Source organism: Haemaphysalis longicornis, unplaced genomic scaffold, assembly GCF_048455015.1.
Source record: "Haemaphysalis longicornis isolate Haplotype H1 unplaced genomic scaffold, Haemaphysalis longicornis Haplotype H1 scaffold_2, whole genome shotgun sequence".
In the NCBI taxonomy this organism is placed as follows: Eukaryota; Metazoa; Arthropoda; class Arachnida; order Ixodida; family Ixodidae; genus Haemaphysalis; species Haemaphysalis longicornis.
This window is the reverse complement of record NW_027526295.1, coordinates 26,271,792-26,278,255: the sequence shown is the minus strand read 5'-3', so window position 1 is coordinate 26,278,255 and position 6,464 is coordinate 26,271,792. Positions and strand designations below refer to the sequence as shown.

General features: G+C 43.3%; 1 protein-coding gene across 1 annotated transcript in view; it reads left to right on the top strand.

Annotated features, from left to right (window-relative positions):
• The first annotated feature begins 1,962 nt into the window (after positions 1–1,962).
• The window catches only part of LOC144167877 (uncharacterized), a 45,837-nt gene continuing 41,335 nt past the window's right edge, over positions 1,963–6,464 (top strand). The window contains exon 1 of the mRNA XM_077697021.1: positions 1,963–2,057. The gene's annotated coding sequence lies outside the window, so the exon portion shown is untranslated. The remainder of the gene's footprint in view (positions 2,058–6,464) is intronic.

Genomic DNA, 6,464 nt, shown 5'->3' with positions numbered 1-6,464 from the left:
GCTCCGCTCCATCGTTCCAGTGCCGTTCCTCCACTGTCCACCGCTGCAACGTGAACCCCCTATGCTTCGCATCTACACAGGGGTCCCCGCGAGGAGTGTTGGGAGTTTTTTCTCCGGAAGGGATATCAATGACATGTTCGACAACTGCAACAATGTACCGAATGATATCTCTGATTGGTCAAAGAATAACATAAATAAAATTATTCCTGAAAAATAAAGCAATTATATTTTCAGCAAGGAATAAAACATATAAACTCACCTAACATCTCTTCCTTGATAATCAACCAATAGAAATTGTTAGTGACCACAAGGTGCTGGGCATATTTTTGTCCTCTTATTTGACTTGGGATACACATATTGACCATCTAACTAAAAAACTTTCCGCGGTTACTGGCGTGGTCTCTTGCTGTAGAGGTTTTCTTCCGCTGAAGGCTAAGCTACAAATATATTACGCCCTTTTCTTTTCACAGATAAGTTATTGCAGCTTAGTTTATTTGACCACGACCCACAGTAACATAAACAGGCTTCTCGTCCTCAATAGATGATGATGCGTTATATCGAAAATATTGAACGTAGCCAGAGCACACAGCACCTTTTCGCAATATACAATATTATCAGAAATGACCGTATTTATGGTTTCTCTCTACTACGGAAAATGCTGGTTTCATCAACATCCCCGATTTCCTTCATAACATCACTAGCAGGACTGACACATCACAGCTCCAAATTACACACACGTAATCCAGCTTTACGGCATATACCTCATTTTCTGACAGATTATAAGTGGCAGTCATTATCTCATAATCTCCCAATATTATTCACTAAATATCGAAATACAAAGATAGCTAACAAAAGAATTACGGAGCTTTTTCACTCAGGTGGATTGATATTTTAATAAGTACATGGTTGTTTTTTCGTGCTATTTATGTTCTTGCTATCCTGTACTTGTAATTGTTACATTGTATTTTGGTATGTCTTGTGTGTTTGCTCATAATGTTTATGTTTAGATTTCATTTATTTCTTCGTGATTGCTATAAAGTGTTACTAGTATTTGTTACTTCATATACTGTACCTGTAGGAAGAATGTAGATCCACTGTTACCTTTGCACATCTTGTTAACTTACATAGCTTATGCTTCATTGTCCGTTGTACTTTCCTAGAGTTTGTAGGATATGATTCTTGAGTTACTCTACATGATTAAGTAACCATAATTTCCTTACACTTTCCTGTGCTTGCTGCTATAACCTTGTATGTGGTTTCCAGGGCTTTGTCAAACTGCTAAGGCAGCTTATACCCTGGAAACCACACCTGTTTCTTGAAAAATAATCTCGAATTGAATTGAAAAATGACTATTATAGCAACAATTTTTCACCCAACGCCCTATGGATGGGATGCGCTCCAAATGGTATTATCTCGCTTCTTGGCTTTTAATACCTAATGGCCGCATAAGTCGCTCTAACGCGAATAACTGAACATTTCTCGACAGATTGGCCCAGCAAAGCCTGTTTCTCAGCCAGATATTTACGTTTCGACAAAATTTTGCCCAATGACAATTCCAACTTGCAATCTCGCACTTTCTTGCCATTAAAATTACTAATGTTTTTTTAATTGTTTATAGTACGGTAATGTTCTTGATAATTTCTAGAACTCAACAATATTTTGTGATTTCTCTAATTTTTTTCAGTATCTGGTCGATCATCTAAAGCTATACCAGACAGAAGTTCATTCCCTTTCTGTCTTGGTAATGACGTTTATAGCAGATATTGCACCCTTTACAGTAAGAGGAACCCTTTGTTTTGACAAGGCTGGCTATCTCCCCTTTATTCCAGCTGCGGAATCATGGCTTGAGTGTTTTCCCGGCAAGAGTGACCATAATATGTAAATAACACAGCGCTAAGCGATATGAGCGCCCGGTATCACGGACTTGTGAAACGGTTGGCTTCGGGAGTTGCTTTTGAGGAACGTCCTCTTTATATATATACGGCGGGACCACATCTGCCACACCGCAGAACTAGCTGCAAGGGCGACGGGAGAAGACCCAAGTTCTGCTCTTGCAGGTTTGTAGAAATACTGAATTTTTCTCCAAAAAAGCGTTCCTTGATGCGAATTTCTGGATCATACGTGTCAATTGGTACCGCAGCGTGTCGTACTAAACTTTTGACCGTTTTCCTGTGGTTGTAAAGTGGCGACCTTGGGTCTCTGGCCTCCGTTTTTCGAAGACGACCTGAATTTGTTCAGTTCACGTAGAGTGCAGTGCAATCAAAAACCGATAATTATGTGATGCTCATGCACAATGAAAGTGTAAGTTCTTTTGGCAGTGGGTTGATAAGATCCGGACAAACGTTATCTAAAGTTTTGTTTTAAGGCGCTACGAATGGCTGTTAAAAAAACAAATTCCCGATTTTATCGGCCTTGCTAAAGTAATGGCTTTCGGGTTGGCTCAAAAGGGCTGCCAATATACTTTTACAGCCTTGAAGTTTAACAAATGTTATCATGAATGTTCCTCTAAATATAATTTTAACATCCAGATACTAAAACCGGACATTAAAAAAGTACAATTTGGGTTTACAAAATTGTTTGCCTTGCTCGGAGAAAGCGGACGTCAATCTTGAGCCAAAGGTGTCATAAACACTCAGAGATACCAGAGGAAAACCGGTGTAGTAATGGAAACTCTTCAGCAACTTTCGGGGGGCTTCTACATGAAGTGTCAGAAATTTGCAGGCCTGATTGGCTTCCGCCGGCCAGGACAAAGCAACCATAAAAAGACCGTGTGGGCGATCGCTGTGGGCCGTCTTGTACTGTTTTAGCTATGAGAATTATGCGAACGTGCGATTAACGCAAGTATAATTATGTTTTATTGAGGGCTCATATTACGTTACAGGGAAGCCAAGTTTTAAACTTTTCAATTATTCTGGTCTTTCCAAGGATAAAAAGCTTATCTATTGGCTGAAATGAAGCAGAGTTAGTTACCAAGGGCTAGTTGTTCTAGAGTTAACCAGGATGCATGTTGTTTTAACAGCCCCTTTATAAAGGTAATGTTTTCGAATTTTTTAAGCTGAATTTTCAACCCAGCCGTTCGTTTCGCATCGTTCTGTATATATAAGTGCGGGTTTCCCGCTGAGAGCAGTAGATAGTTTATGGCAGGGGGAGCATTCCTCTTGTTGGCTAAGCGCCCCCCACCCACTTCATTGATTTAAAGCGCTTCTTTTAAAAAATGTGCGCCTTCACAGGCGTGACAACTAGACTTCGTGAAGGCCTCATATCTTCGCTATGCCCATCAGGTCTACTTAGCAGAAGGAAGCCCAGAAGGCGAACCAAACGCTAATGGTACAGAACACGGGACAGGTCGAACGATGTGTACGATCACCCCAAAAAATGCCTCATATCATCGCTGTGCCCATGAGGTCTACTTAGCAGAAGGAAGCCCAGAAGGCGAACCAAACGCTAATGGTACAGAACACGGGACAGGTCGAACGATGTGTATGATCACCCCAAAAAATGCCTCATAAGAAGGGCAAGAAAAAAAATACAGAAGAAAAAGGGACACAAAAACAATATCAATTATACGATATTTTCGGAAGGTGTTATGCCTAAGAGATTTTTTACTGGGGAACCGTGCTACGTGCATTCGGCTCACCACGTGAATCTTTGTACGGCAGCGAAATTCACGTTCCATGACCTAAACGTCGTGGCTTGTAATATAGATATGTGTTTTTATGAGATTTTCAACTACAAAATTTGCGACCTGTTTCGGATACGTGGGCGATCAGTACATAAAACTACCGATGTACAGTCATTGACAACTCAAATACGCACCGCGGAACGCACGTCCGAAGATACCGGTGCCGTCAGCTGGCTGTGGCCGTAGAAAACACACGGACGTGCGCAGTTGAGATGTGGGGAACGATGGTGCGTGTCGCACTGCGATATGTTGCCCTGCCCTCGCACGCATGCTCGCCATCGCCATGCCGCAAGAATGCTGAAAACAACTGTAAGTGATGCGACACGAGATAACTACGAGCACTGCAACCTCGGAGCACAAGGGCGCCCGCTCCCCGTGTGTACCGAAGTAACATTGCTGACATGGCTTTGCATGTGTGTTGCAGTAACTTGAGCAAATAACTTCGGACACCTGGGTCATGCTCAAAACCATGTTCAGTGCTGCCCGCCCGGTTTCTACGAGCAATGAGATGCCTAAAAAAACAAGAAAACGAAAAAATCGGGCAACCAACATCGTTGTGCAGGGGCAACTGGCCCATTGAATGGTTGGAGCTGCCAAACTTCCTAATTTTTGTGAATAATAACATTCTGCCAGTAATTATCTCAGCCCAAACAACGCCTAAATTATTATATATATATATATATATATATATATATATGTGCAGATGAATTCTGCTGGTATATTCATTGTTTGCTAGACGCACCGAATTCGCAAAATGACTAATCATGACTGCGTCAAAGGCGGGTTCTTGGTTGCCTAGCTCGTTGTTCAATTTTTTAGTCCATGCACCACGAACACAAAGCAATACAGTGCCACCAGAAGTTAGGCGGGATGATTGTTTCATTTCTGTGCACTGGATTTCTTCAAAAAAGTACGATTAACTCTACCGTATGCTTTATGAAAGCGTGCGCGCGTTTTCCATGCAAGTACTGGCCGCAGCTGCAAGCAATTACGCGCCGCATTGCTCTTCGCGCGACCGACACGTTCGGATGCGGTGGCGGTAGCACGGGGCGGCCTCTGTAGTGTCTGTAGCATCCACCGTGGTCCCGCGTAATTCGCCACAATAGCGCCAAATCCTCCCATAGTGGTACGTGGCGTCTGAAAAATGTCGCACTTATCGTCATGGCAACGAGTGGCGAGGGGAGAAAGGAGGTTGGAAACGTCGCGGACGCTGCTGACGTCCTTTTTGCAGCGGCAGCCAGGCCGGGCCGCCGCGCGCCGGCCTCTGAAACCGATGCTCGCCCAACTTTCGCGCCTACCGCCGGCCGCTGCCTCATGGGCCGCTCGGCAATGGCACCAGGCGCGAAAGTTGGACGAGCGGCGGGGATGACTCGAAATGGCCGCCACCCGTCGTTGGTTACGTGTGCAGTAACGTGTTTAATAATTGAACGAAGCAAACATGTAGGTAATAGTATGTTCTCTGTTGTCGAATTGTTGGCTTTGTGGCGATATTGGAGTGTTACACAAACATTCTTTTTGCTTTGCGTTTATTCAAAATTCCCGAAGGCGTCTTTCCTTCGAAGTCATGAAAACACATGTACTACACTCATATATTGCACATCCATTTTATGGACACAGTATATGACTAAGCAAAAATATGACATATGCGAATTTAGGCTTACAATATTGTACAATAGGAAAAAACGTGCCACATACACATTTACAATAACACGGTTAGGCGCTCTAGTTGGTATTCTGAACTCATGGCTATAACTTTTGAACAATTTTAGACGGAGACAGATACAGGTCTTCGTGTCCCTTTTTGTATCTGCTCCGCCTTAAGTTGCGCAAACGTTACGGCCATGAATACACATTTAGGTACACAATACTTGATCACGAAAGAAGAACTTCGAAAGTTCTAGTCCCTACATAGATTTTTTTTTCGCGCACACCACGGCGGGAGAAGAAAACAAGTTGAAAGTTCCACTCAATGTATACTTATTTCTTGGGCTCACCTCGAGACAGGAATGTTCTTTAGACATTAAAAAAATCGTTTCAGTTCAGAGACACAATATTTGGGAACCTATATGTAAAAGAAAGCACGCACATGTATGCTTTGAGCCCTGCCTATCGGGCGAGTTAACGCAAACTCTGAAAGAAAGCGTTGACCCGCCCATTAACCTGCATACACTTCCGAGAAATCATGTTCACACCAACAAAATGCAGCCATAAAAAACGGTTGCAACAGAATGATCGCACTATAGACACTCATTGCTGGATTATATCTACGTACGAAAACAATGCGCAACCATGTCCACGTCGTAGAACACAGAACAGAAATCGAACGCACCCGTCTGTTCTTTTAATGGCGCGTGAATTGACAGTCTGCTTACCGGGGGTTGTAGGGAAGGCAGGTGGGGGGGGGGGGGGAGGCGGGGAAGAAGACATCCAGAAAAAAAAAACTTTCCTGTATTGTAAGCCACAGATATCGGCCAGGTTGTTACAAGCTACCCTCTAGCTCGTGTCTGGACAGCACCTCTTATCTCATCCTGTCCGATACGGCATGAGTATTCTAACTTCAGAACTATGGGACACCAAACAGACTCGCGATAAGATGACAAGGCGCGGGCGCGCAGTTTAGATTGAACAGCGAAGCCGACAATGCTACTTGGTTTTATTTATTTATTTTTTAATGAGGGAAACAGCTTGCAATGGCGGCTGCAGACAAATCGTGTATTTCGGTTTGGCCCTCCACTGCGTCATTTTAAAATCGACTTGCATTGAACACCGCGGTGTTACGTCA